Source organism: Amphiura filiformis, chromosome 8 (genome assembly GCF_039555335.1).
Source record: "Amphiura filiformis chromosome 8, Afil_fr2py, whole genome shotgun sequence".
Classification (NCBI taxonomy): domain Eukaryota; kingdom Metazoa; phylum Echinodermata; class Ophiuroidea; order Amphilepidida; family Amphiuridae; genus Amphiura; species Amphiura filiformis.
Genome location: NC_092635.1, coordinates 5,033,998 through 5,054,633, shown reverse-complemented (window position 1 = coordinate 5,054,633; position 20,636 = coordinate 5,033,998). Strand labels below are relative to the sequence as shown.

The 20,636-nt window shown below is 36.9% G+C and overlaps 10 non-coding genes across 10 annotated transcripts; 6 read left to right on the top strand and 4 right to left on the bottom strand.

Annotated features, from left to right (window-relative positions):
* Positions 1-6,433: 6,433 nt before the first annotated feature.
* On the top strand, positions 6,434-6,506 carry Trnar-acg (transfer RNA arginine (anticodon ACG)). The gene has a single exon. It is a non-coding gene; the product is annotated as a tRNA-Arg (tRNA).
* Positions 6,507-6,962: 456 nt separating this feature from the next.
* Positions 6,963-7,042, bottom strand: Trnaf-gaa (transfer RNA phenylalanine (anticodon GAA)). The gene has a single exon. It is a non-coding gene; the product is annotated as a tRNA-Phe (tRNA).
* A 527-nt stretch (positions 7,043-7,569) lies between these two features.
* Trnar-acg (transfer RNA arginine (anticodon ACG)) lies at positions 7,570-7,642 on the top strand. Its single transcript has one exon. It is a non-coding gene; the product is annotated as a tRNA-Arg (tRNA).
* A 452-nt stretch (positions 7,643-8,094) lies between these two features.
* Positions 8,095-8,174, bottom strand: Trnaf-gaa (transfer RNA phenylalanine (anticodon GAA)). Its single transcript has one exon. It is a non-coding gene; the product is annotated as a tRNA-Phe (tRNA).
* Positions 8,175-11,310: 3,136 nt separating this feature from the next.
* On the top strand, positions 11,311-11,387 carry Trnar-acg (transfer RNA arginine (anticodon ACG)). The gene has a single exon. It is a non-coding gene; the product is annotated as a tRNA-Arg (tRNA).
* Positions 11,388-11,836: 449 nt separating this feature from the next.
* On the bottom strand, positions 11,837-11,916 carry Trnaf-gaa (transfer RNA phenylalanine (anticodon GAA)). The gene has a single exon. It is a non-coding gene; the product is annotated as a tRNA-Phe (tRNA).
* Positions 11,917-13,647: 1,731 nt separating this feature from the next.
* On the top strand, positions 13,648-13,724 carry Trnar-acg (transfer RNA arginine (anticodon ACG)). Its single transcript has one exon. It is a non-coding gene; the product is annotated as a tRNA-Arg (tRNA).
* A 453-nt stretch (positions 13,725-14,177) lies between these two features.
* Positions 14,178-14,257, bottom strand: Trnaf-gaa (transfer RNA phenylalanine (anticodon GAA)). The gene has a single exon. It is a non-coding gene; the product is annotated as a tRNA-Phe (tRNA).
* A 1,737-nt stretch (positions 14,258-15,994) lies between these two features.
* Trnar-acg (transfer RNA arginine (anticodon ACG)) lies at positions 15,995-16,067 on the top strand. Its single transcript has one exon. It is a non-coding gene; the product is annotated as a tRNA-Arg (tRNA).
* A 594-nt stretch (positions 16,068-16,661) lies between these two features.
* Trnar-acg (transfer RNA arginine (anticodon ACG)) lies at positions 16,662-16,734 on the top strand. Its single transcript has one exon. It is a non-coding gene; the product is annotated as a tRNA-Arg (tRNA).
* The last annotated feature ends 3,902 nt before the right edge of the window (positions 16,735-20,636 follow it).

Here is a 20,636-nt window from a genome sequence, read left to right as displayed (position 1 = left end):
AATGTAAAAAGATTCTAAGTCTAGAGACAGCGTGCTATTAGCGCTAATAGCGTTATTAGCGCTAATAGCAAATAATAGCACGTCATATGCAATTGTGCTAAATCTAAAAAGATTCTAAGTCTAGGGAAAGCATGCTATTAGCGCTAATAGCGCTATTAGCGCTAATAGCAATTAATAGCACGTCATATGCAATTGTGCTAAATCTAAAAAGATTCTAAGTCTAGAGACAGCGTGCTATTAGCGCTAATAGCGCTATTAGCGGTAATAGCAAATAATAGCACGTCATATGCAATTGTGCTAAATCTAAAAAGATTTTAAGTCTAGGGAAAGCGTGCTATTAGCGCTAATAGCAATTATTAATAGCACGTCATATGCAATTGTGCTAAATGTAAAAGATTCTAAGTCTAGAGACAGCGTGCTATTAGCGCTAATAGCGCTATTAGCGCTAATAGTAAATAATAGCACGTCATATGCAATTGTGCTAAATCTAAAAAGATTCTAAGTCTGGAGACAGCGTGCTATTAGCGCTAATAGCGCTATTAGCGCTAATAGCAAATAATAGCACGTCATATGTAATTGTGCTAAATCTAAAAAGATTCTAAGTCTAGGGAAAGCGTGCTATTAGCGCTATTAGCGCTAATAGCAATTAATAGCACGTCATATGCAATTGTGCTAAATCTAAAAAGATTCTAAGTCTAGGGAAAGCGTGCTATTAGCGCTAATAGCGCTATTAGCGCTAATAGCAATTAATAGCACGTCATATGCAATTGTGCTAAATGTAAAACGATTCTAAGTCTAGATACAGCGTGCTATTAGCGCTAATAGCGCTATTAGCGCTAATAGCAAATAATAGCACGTCATATGCAATTGTGCTAAATCTAAAAAGATTCTAAGTCTGGAGACAGCGTGCTATTAGCGCTAATAGCGCTATTAGCGCTAATAGCACGTCATATGTAATTGTGCTAAATCTAAAAAGATTATAAGTCTAGGGAAAGCGTGCTATTAGCGCTATTAGCGCTAATAGCAATTAATAGCACGTCATATGCAATTGTGCTAAATATAACAAAATTCTAAGTCTAGGGAAAGCGTGCTATTAGCGCTATTAGCGCTAATAGCAAATAATAGCACGTCATATGCAATTGTGCTAAATCTAAAAATATTCTAAGTCTAGAGACAGTGCTAAATCTAAAAAGATTCTAAGTCTAGGGAAAGCGTGCTATTAGCGCGCTAATAGCAATTAATAGCACGTCATATGCAATTGTGCTTAATGTAAAAAGATTCTAAGTCTAGAGACAGCGTGCTATTAGCGCTATTAGCGCTAATAGCAAATAATAGCACGTCATATGCAATTGTGCTAAATCTAAAAATATTCTAAGTCTAGAGACAGCGTGCTATTAGCGCTAATAGCGCTATTAGCGCTAATAGCAAATAATAGCACATCATATGCAATTGTGCTAAATCTAAAGGATTGTAAATCTAGGGAAAGCGTGCTATTAGCGCTAATAGCGCTATTAGCGCTAATAGCAATTAATAGCACGTCATATGCAATTGTGCTAAATCTAAAAAGCCTCTACGTCTAAGGAACAGTGTGCTATTAGCGCTAATAGCGCTATTAGCGCTAATAGCAAATAATAGCACGACATATGCAATTGTGCTAAATCTAAAAATATTCTAAGTCTAGAGACAGCGTGCTATTAGCGCTAATAGCGCTATAAGCGCTAATAGCAAATAATAGCACGTCATATGCAAGTGTGCTAAATCTAAAAAGATTGTAAGTCTAGGGAAAGCGTGCTATTAGCGCTAATAGCGCTATTAGCGCTAATAGCAATTAATAGCACGTCATATGCAATTTTGCTAAATCTAAAAAGATTCTTAGTCTAGGGACAGTGTGCTATTAGCGCTAATAGCGCTATTAGCGCTAATAGCGCTATTAGCGCTAATAGCAAATAATAGCACGTCATATGCAATTGTGCTAAATCTAACAGATTTTAAGTCTAGGGAAAGCGTGCTATTAGCGCTAATAGCGATAAATAACACGTCATATGCAATTGTGCTAAATCCAAAAAGATTCTTAGTCTAGGAACAGTGTGCTATTAGCTATTAGCGCTAATAGCAAATAATAGCACGTCATATGCAATTGTGCTAAATCTAAAAAGATCCCTAAGTCTAGGGAAAGCGTGCTATTAGCGCTAATACCACTTGGAGTGTTTAGTTGTCGTATGGGAGTCACCGGCCTCGGGCCTGCCGGCCCTGCGGCCTTGATGTTTGTTGCTGATGGCGGGGACAGCGGTCATACTAAGTTTCTTGCCCTGCGGGGCCCTTTTATATTAATTGAAGTCACTTAGAGTGTCGTATGGGAGCCTCGGGCCTGCGGCCTTGATGTTTGTTGTTGATGGTGGGGACAGCGGTCACACTAGCTTTGTTGCCCTGCGGGGCCCTTTTATATTGGAACTCACTTGGAGTGTTTAGTTGTCGTATGGAGTCACCGGCCTCAGGCCTGCCGGCCCTGCGGCCTTGATGTTTGTTGCTGATGGCGGGGACAGCGGTCATACTAAGTTTCCTGCCCTGCGGGGCCCTTTTTATATTTGAAGTCACTTGGAGTATTTAGTTGTCGTATGGGAGTCTCCGGCCTCGGGCCTGCCGGTCCTGCGGCCTTGATGTTTTTGTTGATGGTGGGGACGGGGTCACACTAGCTTTGTTGCCGTGCGGGGCCCTTTTATATTGGGACTCACTTGGAGTGTTTAGTTGTCGTATGGGAGTCACCGGCCTCGGGCCTGCCGGCCCTGCGGCCTTGATGTTTGTTGCTGATGATGGGGACAGTGGTCTTACTAAGTTTCTTGCCCTGCGGGGCCTTATTATATTTGAACTCACTTGGAGTGTTTAGGTGTCGTATGGGAGTCTCCGGCCTCGGCCCTGCCGGACCTGCGGCCTTAATATTTTTGTTGATGGTGGGGACAGCGGTCACACTAGCTTTCTTGCCCTGCGGGGCCCTTTTATATTGGAACTCACTTGGAGTGTTTAGTTGTCGTATGGGAGTCACCGGCCTTGGGCCTGCCGGCCCTTCGGCCTTGATGTTTTTTGTTGATGTTGGGGACATGACAGCGGTCACACTAAATTTCTTGCGTTGCGGGGCCCTTTTATATTGGAACTCATTTGGAGTGTTTAGTTGTCGTATGGGAGTCACCGGCCTCGGGCCTGCCGGCTCTGCGGCCTTGATGTTTGTTGTTGATGGTGGGGACAGCGGTCACACTAGCTTTGTTGCCCTGCGGGGCCCTTTTATATTGGAACTCACTTGGAGTGTTTAGTTGTCGTATGGTAGTCACCGGCCTCGGGCCTGCTGGCCCTGCGGCCTTGATGTTTGTTGCTGATGGCGGGGACAGCGGTCATACTAAGTTTCCTGCCCTGCGGGGCCCTTTTATATTTGAAGTCACTTGGAGTATTTAGTTGTCGTATGGGAGTCTCCGGCCTCGGGCCTGCCGGTCCTGCGGTCTTGATGTTTTTTGTTGATGGTGGGGACAGCGGTCACACTAGCTTTGTTGCCCTGCGGGCCCTTTTATATTGGAACTCACTTGGAGTGTTTAGTTGTCGTATGGAGTCACCGGCCTCAGGCCTGCCGGCCCTGCGGCCTTGATGTTTTTTGTTGATGTTGGGGACAGTGGTCATATTAAGTTTCTTGCCCTGTGGGGCCTTATTATATTTGAACTCACTTGGAGTGCTTAGTTGTCGTATGGGAGTCTCCGGCCTCGGGCCTGCCGGCCCTGCGGCCTTGATGTTTTTTGTTGATGTTGGGGACAGCGGTAACACTAAATTTCTTGCCCTGCGGGGCCCTTTTATATTGGAACTCACTTGGAGTGTTTAGTTGTCGTATGGGAGTCACCGGCCTCGGGCCTGCCGGCCCTGCGGCCTTGATGTTTTTTGTTGATGTTGGGGACAGCGGTCACACTAAATTTCTTGCCCTGCGGGGCCCTTTTATATTGGAACTCACTTGGAGTGTTTAGTTGTCGTATGGGAGTCACCGGCCTCGGGCCTGCCGGCCCAGCGGCCTTGATGTTTTTTGTTGATGGTAGGGACAGCGGTGACACTAGCTTTCTTACCATGCGGGCCCTTTTATATTGGAACTCTTTTGGAGTGTTTAGTTGTCGTATGGGAGTCACCGGCCTCGGGCCTGTCGGCCCTGCGGCCTTGATGTTTTTTGTTGATGTTGGGGACAGCAGTCACACTAAGTTTCTTGCCCTGTGGGGCCTATTTATATTGGAACTCACTTGGAGTGTTAAGTTGTCGTATGGGAGTCTGCGGCCTCGGGCCTGCTGGCCCTGCGGCCTTGATGTTTTTTGTTGATGGTGACGACAGTGGTCACACTAGCTTTGTTGCCCTGCGGGGCCCTTTTATATTGGAACTCACTTAGAGTGTTTAGTTGTCGTATGGGAGTCTCCTGCCTCAGGCCTGCCGGCCCTGCGGCCTTGCAAACGATACACTAATGAGCGCTAATATCGCTATTAGCACACACTACGCTATTAGCGCTAATAGAGATAATAGCGTCTACCATTTGCCGAAAGTGAACAATTTGGCATATAATACAATGAGTTGTAAAATGGTTATTAGCATACCTGTCTCTAATAGCGCTAATAGCACGCCTTACGCTATTAGCGCTAATAGCACATCTCACGCTAATGAGTGCTATTAGCGCTAGCACCTACCATCCGTAGAAAATGGTCAATTTTAAAATTTGCAAACGATACACTAATGAGCGCTAATATCGCTATTAGCACACACTACGCTATTAGCACACCTTACGCTATTAGCGCTAATAGCGCACCTCGCGCTAATGAGTGCTATTAGTGCTATTAGCGCTAATAGCGTCTACCATTCGCAGAAAATGAACAATTTGGCACATAATACAATGAGTCATAATATCGTTATTAGCATATCTGTCGGTATTAGCGCTAATAGCGCTAATAGCATGCCTTACGCTATCAGCGCTAATGGCGCATCTCATGCTAATGAGTGCTATTAGCGCTAGCACCTACCATCCGTAGAAAATATAATATCGTTATTAGCATACCTGTCGGTATTAGCGTTAATAGCGCTAATTGCACGCCTTAGGCTATTAGCGCTAATAGCACCTCTCACGCTAATGAGTGATATTAGCGCTATTAGCGCTAATAGCGCTAATAGCACCTACCATCCGTAGAAAATGGTCAATTTTAAAATTTGCAAACGATACACTAATGAGCGCTAATATCGCTATTAGCACACACTACGCTATTAGCACTAATAGCGCTAGTAGCACACCTTACGTTATTAGCGCTAATAGCGCACCTCGCGCTAATGAGTGCTATTAGTGCTATTAGCGCTAATAGCGTCTACCATTCGCAGAAAATAAACAATTTGGCACATAATACAATGAGTTATAATATCGTTATTAGCATACATGTCGGTATTAGCGCTAATAGCGCTAATAGCATGCCTTACGCTATTAGCGCTAATAGCACATCTCATGCTAATGAGTACTATTAGCGCTATTAGCGCTAATAGCGCTAATAGCACCTACCATCCGTAGAAGATATAATATCGTTATTAGCATACCTGTCGCTATTAGCGCTAATACCATGCCTTACGCTATTAGCGCTAATAGCGCATCTGATGCTAATGAGTGCTATTAGCGCTATTAGCACTAATAGCCCTAATAACACGCATTTCGCTATTAGCGCTAATAGCGTATCTCACGCTAATGAGTGCTATTAGCACTATTAGTGCTAATAGCGTAGTAGCAAACCTTACGCTATTGAGAGCATTTTTAGAACTTTCGCAAGTGACATGCTAATGAGTGCTAATAGCGTTAGTGATGAAAATAGCACGACTCACGCTAATAGCGCTAATAGCACGCATTACGCTAATGGCCGCTATTAACGATATTAGCGCTAATATCACTTACCTTGCCGAGAACAGTTTTAGGACTTTTGGTAATAGCGCGCAATTGGTTCACCACAATTAGCACGAAATAGCAGAGGTTTGCTATTATCACGCTATCGGCGATATTAGCGCTATTAACGTGGAAAAAACAGAAAATTGCAAATACCGCGCAATTTGCAATTTTGCTAGTGAGCAGCGCTAACGCGCTAAATAACCATCATCGCACCTTTATCCATATTTGTTCGTGACTTTATGCCATGTCGTTAAGAATCAAAATGATGTGACATGGCATATCAAAAAGAGACACTTTTGGGCAGGCTATTAATTTTGAGTGTTTTGCATATCTTAAACATAGAGATATTTTGCTCCGCAACGTTTTCCCAATAAAAATAAACCTTCCTAAGCGAAGACATTGAGTTCATAAGTTAGGGTATTGCAAAATTGGAATTTGAGATTTAAAAAGTGTCTCCTTTCGATATACTACATCACAGATGGTAGTTAGGACTCACGGAATAGCATCGGCCTTGTGGCCCAATGGATAAGGCATCTGACTACGAATCAGGGGATTCCAGGTTCGAGTCCTGGCAAGGTCGATTTTTTTTCATATAATGTTACATAAACATTTCAATTGCCTCATCAACAAATTAAAAAATTATATTACTTTTTACCATTAGAAATGTACCCATTTGTGGCCGAAATAAGTAGGATAGATGAAATAATAGTTATGTAGTTGTGTTATCAAGTGCCTAAATCGTGTACCAGCGTATCTGACTTGTGACTACAAATATTTTGATTTGGGCACTTTTGTCTTTTACAGGATATTTAAGTTACCAATATGGCTTTAAATATGAGAAATATTTTAAATGGGTAGGTATACCAAAAGGATATAATTGTTAACAAAATACCAAAAAGAAAACAAACAACGACAAAAAAACCAAAAAAAAACCCAAAAAAAACCAAACAGTTAAAATAGTTATAAAATATTATTAGCAGTAGTATAATACAAAAGCGAAGCAGAAAAATAACTGCCGAAACCCGGGACAGTTCAGAGCTCAAGCGAACTCTCCGGATTTGAACCAGGGACCTTTAGATCTTCAGTCTAACGCTCTCCCAACTGAGCTATTTCGGCATGATGATGATGGTGACCTCTCTGATATATAACTGTGAGTGTGAGGCACTATGTTCCGTATTTGTTCGTGACTTTATGCCATGTCGTTAAGAATCAAAATGATGTGACATGGCATATCAAAAAGAGACACCTTTGGGAAGGCTATTAATTTTGAGTGTTTTGCATATCTTCGTTTTCCCAATAAAAATAAACCTTCCTAAGCGAAGGCATTGAGTTCATAAGTTATGGTATTGCAAAATTGGAATTTGAGATATCGGCCTTTAAAAGTATTATTGACAATGTTGAGAATAGTAATGCCATTGAAAAATGTCTGAAAAAATACAAGATGTCAGTTACATTCCGGTCTGAAACTATTGAACAATATTTTAAACATTATTAACATTACAAATTTCCAACAAACCCAAATTGTGACAAAATCACACCCGGGCAGATTTTTTGCTATTTCTCCATTTACGATCCTATCTAAAAAGTGTCTCCTTTCGATATACTACGTCACAAATGGTAGTTAGGACTCACGGAATAGCATCGGCCTTGTGGCCCAATGGATAAGGCATCTGACTACGAATCAGGGGATTCCAGGTTCGAGTCCTGGCAAGGTCGATTTTATTTTCATATAATGTTACATAAACATTTCAATTGCCTCATCAACAAATTAAAAAATTATATTACTTTTTACCATTAGAAATGTACCCATTTGTGGCCGAAATAAGTAGGATAGATGAAATAATAGTCATGTAGTTGTGTTATCAAGTGCCTAAATCGTGTACCAGCGTAACTGACTTGTGACTACAAATATTTTGATTTGGGCACTTTTGTCTTTTACAGGATATTTAAGTTACCAATATGGCTTTAAATATGAGAAATATTTTTAATGGGTAGGTATACCAAAAGGATATAATTGTTAACAAAATACCAAAAAAGAAAACAAACAACGACAAAAACAACACAAAAAACCCACAAAAAAACAGTTAAAATAGTTATAAAATATTATTAGCAGTAGTATAATACAAAAGCGAAGCAGAAAATAACTGCCGAAACCCGGGACAGTTCAGAGCTCAAGCGAACTCTCCGGATTTGAACCAGGGACCTTTAGATCTTCAGTCTAACGCTCTCCCAACTGAGCTATTTCGGCATGATGATGATGGTGACCTCTCTGATATATAACTGTGAGTGTGAGGCACTATGTTCCATATTTGAAGAGCTTATTTCCAAACCGTGTTAAGTCCACCCACCTTCAAAATTGAGTTTTTGATGAAAATGGGTAGTGAGTAACTAGGGCTATCCAGTAATGTGTTTGTTTTTTCCCAAAATTAGTCAAGTTCGAAATATTGACACACAAAGTATTGATTTTTTTCCAAAACGTGTTAAGTCCAATCCAGTTTTGTAGCAAACTGTGTTAAGTCCACGAACACTGCCCTTGTGGGCAGCTTGTAGGCAAGTAGCACGGCATAGGGCTTCCAATAGCTAATCGCCAAAGTTCTTGTTTGGTCCTGAGACTAGTATACATGAATTTGGTCTGTATGAAAAGTTGTTGTTGTTGTTTTTGTTTTATATTAGTAGGCTTAGTTTGTATGGGATTTCTGAAATATTTGATAGATACCTCGAGAAAGACATGAATAGGGCGCAGGTGGGAAGGGGGAGAGGGAGAGGCTGTGATGGTAGAATTAATGTTAGAGGATGGTGGTAGAGTTAGTTTTTGATATTATTATATTGTATGATTATCAAAATGTGCTACTAAATTCAAGATATAATTTTAAAGTTAAAGGTATAAAAAAACTTAGGACTTAAAAACTTACGACTGTCAATATGAGATTAGGGTGGCAGCATGGGGGGAGGGGAAATATTTGTGATAATGTGATAAAACAAGTGGATATTTCAGGTCATCACTTATTGTCAGTGAAATGATGTTTATTCAATTCTGAGAAATACAATTCAACTAAGTTTTGAATTTTGAACTATTTTAAACGTCGAATTTTGGTAAAAAAATGGGCAGCAGGAGGGGGTTCGAGATGCAAGGTGTTTTGTGGAAAAATTGTGTTTTATAGTAGAGAGAATCACATTTTGTATGTTTTTAATAAATTTGTTATCTTTTAAGACTAGTTTGAGAAAAATATGGTTAGTTCTGTGTTACAGATACCATTTTTGTGTCAAAATGTGTTAAGTCCATGCCAGAAATTGCGTTTTGTGTCAAAACGTGTTAAGTCAAGCTATTTTTAAAACAAATTAATTCATTAAAAAAAAATCAAAAGTCTCTAGATTTTAACTTAACATGTTTTATGGTCCTATATATGTCACCTTCACTTCACTGTAATTTTATAGAAATCGAACTTTTTTTCATTGCCATAAAGAAAATTCCTGATTTTCTTCAAAGTGAATCTTGTGGACTTAACACGGTTTGGAAATAAGCTCTTAATTTGTTCGTGACTTTATGCCATGTCGTTAAGGATCAAAATGATGTGACATGGCATATCAAAAAGAGACACCTTAATTTTGAGTGTTTTGCATATCTTCGTTTTCCCAATAAAAATAAACCTTCCTAAGCGAAGGCATTGAGTTCATAAGTTATGGTATTGCAAAATTGGATTTTGAGATATCGGCCTTTAAAAGTATTATTGACAATGTTGAGAATAGTAATGCCATTGAAAAATGTCTGAAAAAATACAAGATGTCAGTTACATTCCGGTCTGAAACTATTGAATAATATTTTAAACATTATTAACATTACGAGTTCCGAAATATTGACACACAAAGTATTGATTTTTTTCCAAAACGTGTTAAGTCCAATCCAGTTTTGTAGCAAACTGTGTTAAGTCCACGAACACTGCCCTTGTGGGCAGCTTGTAAACAAGTAGCACGGCATAGGGCTTCCAATAGCTAATCGCCAAAGTTCTTGTTTGGTCCTGAGACTAGTATACATGAATTTGGTCTGTATGAAAAGTTGTTGTTGTTGTTTTTGTTTTATATTAGTAGGCTTAGTTTGTATGGGATTTCTGAAATATTTGATAGATACCTCGAGAAAGACATGAATAGGGTGGGAAGGGGAGAGGGAGAGGCTGTGATGGTAGAATTAATGTTAGAGGATGGTGGTAGAGTTAGTTTTTGATATTATTATATTGTATGATTATCAAAATGTGCTACTAAATTCAAGATATAATTTTAAAGTTAAAGGTATAAAAAAAACTTAGGACTTAAAAACTTAGGACTGTCAATATGAGATTAGGGTGGCAGCATGGGGGAGGGGGAAATATTTGTGATAATGTGATAAAACAAGTGGATATTTCAGGTCATCACTTATTGTCAGTGAAATGATGTTTATTCAATTCTGAGAAATACAATTCAACTAAGTTTTGAATTTTGAACTATTTTAAACGTCGAATTTTGGTAAAAAATGGGCAGCAGGAGGGGGTTCGAGATGCAAGGTGTTTTGTGGCAAAATTGTGTTTTATAGTAGAGAGAATCACATTTTGTATGTTTTTAATAAATTTGTTATCTTTTAAGACTAGTTTGAGAAAAATATGGTTAGTTCTGTGTTACAGATACCATTTTTTGTGTCAAAATGTGTTAAGTCCATGCCAGAAATTGCGTTTTGTGTCAAAACGTGTTAAGTCCAAGCTATTTTTAAAACAAATTAATTCATTAAAAAAGAATCAAAAGTCTCTAGATTTTAACTTAACATGTTTTATGGTCCTATATATGTCACCTTCACTTCACTGTAATTTTATAGAAATCGAACTTTTTTCATTGCCATAAAGAAAATTCTGATTTTCTTCAAAGTGAATCTTGTGGACTTAACACGGTTTGGAAATAAGCTCTTAATTTGTTCGTGACTTTATGCCATGTCGTTAAGAATCAAAATGATGTGACATGGCATATCAAAAAGAGACACCTTAATTTTGAGTGTTTTGCATATCTTCGTTTTCCCAATAAAATAAACCTTCCTAAGCGAAGGCATTGAGTTCATAAGTTATGGTATTGCAAAATTGGATTTTGAGATATCGGCCTTTAAAAGTATTATTGACAATGTTGAGAATAGTAATGCCATTGAAAATGTCTGAAAAAATACAAGATGTCAGTTACATTCCGGTCTGAAACTATTGAATAATATTTTAAACATTATTAACATTACAAATTTCCAACAAACCCAAATTGTGACAAAATCACACCCGGGCAGATTTTTTGCTATTTCTCCATTTACGATCCTATCTAAAAATTGTCTCCTTTCGATATACTACGTCACAAATGGTAGGTAGGACTCACGGAATAGCATCGGCCTTGTGGCCCAATGGATAAGGCATCTATCTGACTACGAATCAGGGGATTCCAGGTTCGAGTCCTGGCAAGGTCGATTTTATTTTCATATAATGTTACATAAACATTTCAATTGCCTCATCAACAAATTAAAAAATTATATTACTTTTTACCATTAGAAATGTACCCATTTGTGGCCGAAATAAGTAGGATAGATGAAATAATAGTCATGTAGTTGTGTTATCAAGTGCCTAAATCGTGTACCAGCGTAACTGACTTGTGACTACAAATATTTTGATTTGGGCACTTTTGTCTTTTACAGGATATTTAAGTTACCAATATGGCTTTAAATATGAGAAATATTTTTAATGGGTAGTATACCAAAAGGAAATAATTGTTAACAAAATACCAAAAAAGAAAACAAACAACGACAAAAACAACACAAAAAACCCACAAAAAACAGTTAAAATAGTTATAAAATATTATTAGCAGTAGTATAATACAAAAGCGAAGCAGAAAATAACTGCCGAAACCGGGACAGTTCAGAGCTCAAGCGAACTCTCCGGATTTGAACCAGGGACCTTTAGATCTTCAGTCTAACGCTCTCCCAACTGAGCTATTTCGGCATGATGATGATGGTGACCTCTCTGATATATAACTGTGAGTGTGAGGCACTATGTTCCATTTTGAAGAGCTTATTTCCAAACCGTGTTAAGTCCACCCACCTTCAAAATTGAGTTTTTGATGAAAATGGGTAGTGAGTAACTAGGGCTATCCAGCAATGTGTTTGTTTTTCCCAAAATTAGTCAAGTTCCGAAATATTGACACACAAAGTATTGATTTTTTTCCAAAACGTGTTAAGTCCAATCCAGTTTTGTAGCAAACTGTGTTAAGTCCACGAACACTGCCCTTGTGGGCAGCTTGTAGGCAAGTAGCACGGCATAGGGCTTCCAATAGCTAATCGCCAAAGTTCTTGTTTGGTCCTGATACATGAATTTGGTCTGTATGAAAAGTTGTTGTTGTTGTTTTTGTTTTATATTAGTAGGCTTAGTTTGTATGGGATTTCTGAAATATTTGATAGATACCTCGAGAAAGACATGAATAGGGTGGGAAGGGGAGGGAGAGGCTGTGATGGTAGAATTAATGTTAGAGGATGGTGGTAGAGTTAGTTTTTGATATTATTATTTTGTATGATTATCAAAATGTGCTACTAAATTCAAGATATAATTTTAAAGTTAAAGGTATAAAAAAAACTTAGGACTTAAAAACTTACGACTGTCAATATGAGATTAGGGTGGCAGCATGGGGGAGGGGGAAATATTTGTGATAATGTGATAAAACAAGTGGATATTTCAGGTCATCACTTATTGTCAGTGAAATGATGTTTATTCAATTCTGAGAAATACAATTCAACTAAGTTTTGAATTTTGAACTATTTTAAACGTCGAATTTTGGTAAAAAATGGGCAGCAGGAGGGGGTTCGAGATGCAAGGTGTTTTGTGGAAAAATTGTGTTTTATAGTAGAGAGAATCACATTTTGTATGTTTTTAATAAATTTGTTATCTTTTAAGACTAGTTTGAGAAAAATATGGTTAGTTCTGTGTTACAGATACCATGTTTTGTGTCAAAATGTGTTAAGTCCATGCCAGAAATTGCGTTTTGTGTCAAAACGTGTTAAGTCCAAGCTATTTTTAAAACAAATTAATTCATTAAAAAAAATCAAAAGTCTCTAGATTTTAACTTAACATGTTTTTATGGTCCTATATATGTCACCTTCACTTCACTGTAATTTTATAGAAATCGAACTTTTTTTCATTGCCATAAAGAAAATTCCTGATTTTCTTCAAAGTGAATCTTGTGGACTTAACACGGTTTGGAAATAAGCTCTTAATTTGTTCGTGACTTTATGCCATGTCGTTAAGAATCAAAATGATGTGACATGGCATATCAAAAAGAGACACCTTTGGGCAGGCTATTAATTTTGAGTGTTTTGCATATCTTCGTTTTCCCAATAAAAATAAACCTTCCTAAGCGAAGGCATTGAGTTCATAAGTTATGGTATTGCAAAATTGGATTTTGAGATATCGGCCTTTAAAAGTATTATTGACAATGTTGAGAATAGTAATGCCATTGAAAAATGTCTGAAAAAATACAAGATGTCAGTTACATTCCGGTCTGAAACTATTGAATAATATTTTAAACATTATTAACATTACAAATTTCCAACAAACCCAAATTGTGACAAAATCACACCCGGGCAGATTTTTGCTATTTCTCCATTTACGATCCTATCTAAAAATTGTCTCCTTTCGATATACTACGTCACAAATGGTAGGTAGGACTCACGGAATAGCATCGGCCTTGTGGCCCAATGGATAAGGCATCTATCTGACTACGAATCAGGGGATTCCAGGTTCGAGTCCTGGCAAGGTCGATTTTATTTTCATATAATGTTACATAAACATTTCAATTGCCTCATCAACAAATTAAAAAATTATATTACTTTTTACCATTAGAAATGTACCCATTTGTGGCCGAAATAAGTAGGATAGATGAAATAATAGTCATGTAGTTGTGTTATCAAGTGCCTAAATCGTGTACCAGCGTAACTGACTTGTGACTACAAATATTTTGATTTGGGCACTTTTGTCTTTTACAGGATATTTAAGTTACCAATATGGCTTTAAATATGAGAAATATTTTAAATGGGTAGTATACCAAAAGGAAATAATTGTTAACAAAATACCAAAAAAGTAAACAAACAACGACAAAAACAACACAAAAAAACCCACAAAAAAACAGTTAAAATAGTTATAAAATATTATTAGCAGTAGTATAATACAAAAGCGAAGCAGAAAAATAACTGCCGAAACCCGGGACAGTTCAGAGCTCAAGCGAACTCTCCGGATTTGAACCAGGGACCTTTAGATCTTCAGTCTAACGCTCTCCCAACTGAGCTATTTCGGCATGATGATGATGGTGACCTCTCTGATATATAACTGTGAGTGTGAGGCACTATGTTCCATTTTGAAGAGCTTATTTCCAAACCGTGTTAAGTCCACCCACCTTCAAAATTGAGTTTTTGATGAAAATGGGTAGTGAGTAACTAGGGCTATCCAGCAATGTGTTTGTTTTTTCCCAAAATTAGTCAAGTTCCGAAATATTGACACACAAAGTATTGATTTTTGTCCAAAACGTGTTAAGTCCAATCCAGTTTTGTAGCAAACTGTGTTAAGTCCACGAACACTGCCCTTGTGGGCAGCTTGTAGGCAAGTAGCACGGCATAGGGCTTCCAATAGCTAATCGCCAAAGTTTTTGTTTGGTCCTGAGACTAGTATACATGAATTTGGTCTGTATGAAAAGTTGTTGTTGTTGTTTTTGTTTTATATTAGTAGGCTTAGTTTGTATGGGATTTCTGAAATATTTGATAGATACCTCGAGAAAGACATGAATAGGGTGGGAAGGGGGAGAGGGAGAGGCTGTGATGGTAGAATTAATGTTAGAGGATGGTGGTAGAGTTAGTTTTTGATATTATTATTTTGTATGATTATCAAAATGTGCTACTAAATTCAAGATATAATTTTAAAGTTAAAGGTATAAAAAAACTTAGGACTTAAAACTTACGACTGTCAATATGAGATTAGGGTGGCAGCATGGGGAGGGGGAAATATTTGTGATAATGTGATAAAACAAGTGGATATTTCAGGTCATCACTTATTGTCAGTGAAATGATGTTTATTTAATTCTGAGAAATGCAATTCAACTAAGTTTTGAATTTTGAACTATTTTAAACGTCGAATTTTGGTAAAAAAATGGGCAGCAGGAGGGGGTTCGAGATGCAAGGTGTTTTGTGGAAAAATTATCTTTTATAGTAGAGAGAATCACATTTTGTATGTTTTTAATAAATTTGTTATCTTTTAAGACTAGTTTGAGAAAAATATGGTTAGTTCTGTGTTACAGATACCATGTTTTGTGTCAAAATGTGTTAAGTCCATGCCAGAAATTGCGTTTTGTGTCAAAACGTGTTAAGTCCAAGCTATTTTTAAAACAAATTAATTCATTAAAAAAAAATCAAAAGTCTCTAGATTTTAACTTAACATGTTTTTATGGTCCTGATATGTCACCTTCACTTCACTGTAATTTTATAGAAATCGAACTTTTTTTCATTGCCATAAAGAAAATTCCTGATTTTCTTCAAAGTGAATCTTGTGGACTCACGGTTTGGAAATAAGCTCTTCATTTGTTCGTGACTTTATGCCATGTCGTTAAGAATCAAAATGATGTGACATGGCATATCAAAAAGAGACACCTTTGGGCATGCTATTAATTTTGAGTGTTTTGCATATCTTCGTTTTCCCAATAAAATAAACCTTCCTAAGCGAAGGCATTGAGTTCATAAGTTATGGTATTGCAAAATTGGAATTTGAGATATCGGCCTTTAAAAGTATTATTGACAATGTTGAGAATAGTAATGCCATTGACAAATGTCTGAAAAAATACAAGATGTCAATTACATTCCGGTCTGAAACTATTGAACAATATTTTAAACATTAATAACATTACAAATTTCCAACAAACCCAAATTGTGACAAAATCACACCCGGGCAGATTTTTTGCTATTTCTCCATTTACGATCCTATCTAAAAAGTGTCTCCTTTCGATATACTACGTCACAAATGGTAGTTAGGACCACGGGATAGCATCGGACTTGTGGCCCAATGGATAAGGCATCTGACTACGAATCAGGGGATTCCAGGTTCGAGTCCTGGCAAGGTCGATTTTTTTTTCATATAATGTTACATAAACATTTCAATTGCCTCATAAACAAAAAAAAACCCAACTGAGCTATTTCGGCATGATGATGATTTTGACCTCTCTGATATATAACTGTGAGTGTGAGGCACTATGTTCCATATTTGTTCGTGACTTTATGCCATGCCATGTCGTTAAGAATCAAAATGATGTGACATGGCATATCAAAAAGAGACACTTTTGGGCAGGCTATTAATTTTGAGTGTTTTGTATTATCTTAAATATAGATATATTTTGCTCCGCAACGTTTTCCCAATAAAAATAAACCTTCCTAAGCGAAGACATGGAGTTCATAAGTTAGGGTATTGCAAAATTGGAATTTGAGATATCGGCCTTTAAAAGTATTATTGACAATGTTGAGAATAGTAATGCCATTGACAAATGTCTGAAAAAATACAAGATGTCAGTTACATTCCGGTCTGAAACTATTGAACAATATTTTAAACATTATTAACATTACAAATTTTTTGCTATTTCTCCATTTACGATCCTATCTAAAAAGTGTCTCCTTTCGATATACTACGTCACAAATGGTAGTTAGGACTCACGGAATAGCATCGGCCTTGTGGCCCAATGGATAAGGCATCTGACTACGAATCAGGGGATTCCAGGTTCGAGTCCTGGCAAGGTCGATTTTTTTCATATAATGTTACATAAACATTTCAATTGTCTCATATCAGCAAATTTACTCGCGAATGGGTCACTCCATATGAAATCAAGGAGTCGCCCCACCTGACCCCCTCAGATTTGCTTTATATTTTAGTCATATGTTGTACCTGTAAAAATATTAAAAACCTGGTAAATTTGAGGTCTGTAGCTCTTACGGATTTTCTGTGGCAGCCATTTAAAGTTGGAGTAGGGGGGTCTAAATTTGGACCCAAAAGTTGCCCTTTAAATAAATTTCATCTTTGGGAGTCTGTGCCTTCTTTATTAAATGAGAGAGAGAGGTCTGAAACTTTGTACACACACTAACTGCATGCCCAATAATTTGTCAAAAAATAAAAAAATAAAAAAATTCTGTAATTGCGCGTTGTGTCACGGGGTCATTTAAGAAAAAATGTAATGTTTTGTAAACTGGCAAGTTTAGCCCCCCTAAATTCACAATTTTTGTCAGATTAATTATTTTTTGTTATCACTGATGCTATATATAGGATAAATACAATGCATATCCAAAAAATTGAGGTCACAACTCATTTACATTTGGAACAGCGCCCTCACGAAGATGAAATTTATTGCAAATTCAACATTTTCAGGGGGCCCAAAGTCGATGTGGTCCACCTTCAAAATTTATTCAGTTCAGAGTTCAAGCGAACTCTCCGGATTTCAACCAGGGACCTTTAGAACTTCAGTCTAACGCTCTCCCAACTGAGCTATTTCGGCATGATGAGGACTGTGATCTCTGATAACTGTGAGTGTGAGGCACTAGCTGTGAGAGAGTAGCACTAGCTAAATTCCACTTCTTTGCTTGGTATTTTTTCTTGGAACCTGTCGTTAACATTTTCGCCCTATTTCTAAATTTTAACTTGGGCAGTAAATAAAATTTAGCATGGTATTAAATATAAATACGACCTTGGTTGAAACTTTTGGAAATTGTTTATTACCAGCACGTATGAACTTACATTCGAGTAATTGCATATTGTGACAATTTTAATGTGAATCTGGGCACATTTTTGGCTTTGGTAATTGTGCTGTAATATTTTATTTTGTTCTTCTATTTCGCTTCTTCTTTTCTTCGTATACCTTTTTCTTCACTTGTATGGAATTTTGAAAACGACTTTATTTTACCATACACTTCTAGTGCCCGTTTCTATTCATCGTTATGTATTCTTCTCCTGTGCATTATTTTCGCGAACTACCCTTCACAGCCCAAATTATATAAACCTGCACGCTAAACAATGCATTATCTAAAACCTGCACGCTAAACAATAGATTCTAGATAATACGTGCACGCTCAAATACTAGAAATACTACTTTCACATAACCATTAAGTAGAGTTAGGTGGCGCAGACACAGAGATCACATAACTATATAATTGTCTGTTCGATATATATACCAACAAAAAAGTACGAATATACATTCTGTGGTGTTAAAATGGTATAGTTACAAACGGTGTTCTATAATAGTGTACAATTACCGAATAAGGTGCAACTCGCTAGACTTGAGTCCAGTCCTCGTTTACGGAGTTTAGGATTAGGGTTTAGGGTTGGGATAGGGCAGTCTTGTAATAAGACTAGTAGAGTTGCACCCTTGCAAATATCATTGTCATAAATTATGATTAATGACCTCAAATAAATCAAACATCAAATGAGAATAATCGAGCTTCTATTAATTAAAAAGGGCCAAAAACAGGTGGATCATAATTATACAAGATGACACCATTGCAAAATATTCAGCATTTTACAAATGAAATACATGTAGGCCTATATCTAAAATAACATAGCCGGGCCCGGGAAACACACACTAGCGCATAATATCATGATCATGCTTTATAGTACCATAGGCCTTCAAACACATGTGTTTGAAGGCCTATGATAATACTGAACAAATTGTTAAATCCCAATGTCGTGTGTTTTAATATAAGTAGTTCAAATTATAGAGCTATAAAGTCCAGTTGATATTCACCGTAGTACTAGTCTGACATCTAAATCGATCGTTTCCAACTGGTTCAGTGCTCTCTGTGTTCGAAACCACGATATTAAATGATCACAACATAAAGTCAAGTCAATGCGTGAATAAGTTACCTAAGTATGACGTATGGCGCAATCGATACCATTGATTACAGGGATTGATTTTCTTTACCAGTTAAATGCTACGTAGCTGGTCAATGTCCTGACGGTGTTTTTAAAATGTAAGATATTTTCCTAATATTAAAACTAATATAATGAATGCAGCAATTAATATTGCCTATTGTTTTAATAGGCCTACACTCAAAGTGTATGACGGATAATGTACTCGTGCAAATGCATTCGTCAAGATAATTGCACTTGCCATGGAGTTATTGCATTTAGCTTTCGAGCCTATCGGCTCTCAAGCTAAATGCAATAACTCCACGGCGCGTGCGATTATCTTGACGAATGCATTGCACTCAGTTCATTATCCTTATCATATTTACTGGTAGCATTATCATAATTTCAATTATCAGTTTATTACGCAAACTCACATGCATACAGCAATTATACACCATCATACAATAATATGAAATATGGGTATTCTTTTAGAATACGTTAGTAAATTTTTATTTCAGTATGATATAACATTTATAACTTTGTTCCTGAGATGTTAGTACGTTAAATAATACATAATATATATATATATATATATATATACCACTGTGTGTTGCAGAATCGTCTACTTTGATTATACATTTAAATAATTTGGTAATATACGTGTAATAGTTTAGAAACCTGATTATTATTATGTAGGCCTACATGCTGCTTATAATTTCTGCAATGTAAAGGCAGAGGTTCAGCTGCATATTCAATATTCCTTCCATCACCATTTCCTTCAAAAGTTCACAATAGCAGTGTGAAAACAACTCTTTAATGCTCTGCGTGCTAGCCATGCGCTTCAACGGAAAAAGTTGAAGTTTTGAAATATTTTCTCTAAATATCAAGAGCTATCTTAACAACTACTGAACCAATACTAGGCTTGTTTGTACTCATTTTAATGCATTTGTCATGCTGCTTCCAAATATGGTCATGAAAATGTACATTTCTGAAATTTTTGAAAAAAAAAAAAAAATTGAAACATGTCGTCTGCAGTCGACACCCGCGTGAAGAGAGTTAAGATAAGTAGAAGTTTCACTATATTACATATTACCATCGGTTCAACAGGTCTCGAGTTCTTGATATGTCACGTTGGTTCATGTAAAAAATAAAAAATTGTTTATTTCAAATATAAAAAGGCACTACTAAATTCCTTGAGAATTAATCAAAAAGGCCAACTACAATTGCCTTAGAATTGTGTTATCATATGTCGTGTAAGTTTATAATGTCGACTTATACAACGCCGATTTCGTAACGAAGTCCCTAAATTCCAAAGTTTAAAATTCTTTTCACGGCCTGACGACAAACATTTACATCATTTGAAATTTAAAATTCAACTTATATATTTATAAACCGTTACAATATTTTAAATCTATAGGAATATACTGACTCTCGACTTATATTGTTTAAGTCCTATTGTTTTTGTCACTCTTAGAATAAAAATAAATCTTTAGGAATCGAAAATAAAACTTTGGAGAGAGAATTTGATAATAATTATTGTTTAAATAAGATATGGATATCTCTCAGATTTAATCACCTGTACATCAATTGTTTTTTGTTACAAATCCGCCCATTATCACGATTATAGTAAAAATCGGAATTAAAAATACAAGTTCGCGTCTGACGTCACCTGTTGAACTCTGAAACGGCCTGTTTATACGATTTGTCGTGATGATTACAATTTCTGAATGTAGTGCAAAAACAGCGTACCCTATGATTAGTTTTGCACCCTCAAATATACAAACCGTCTCAAAAGTGAGGTCTTAATA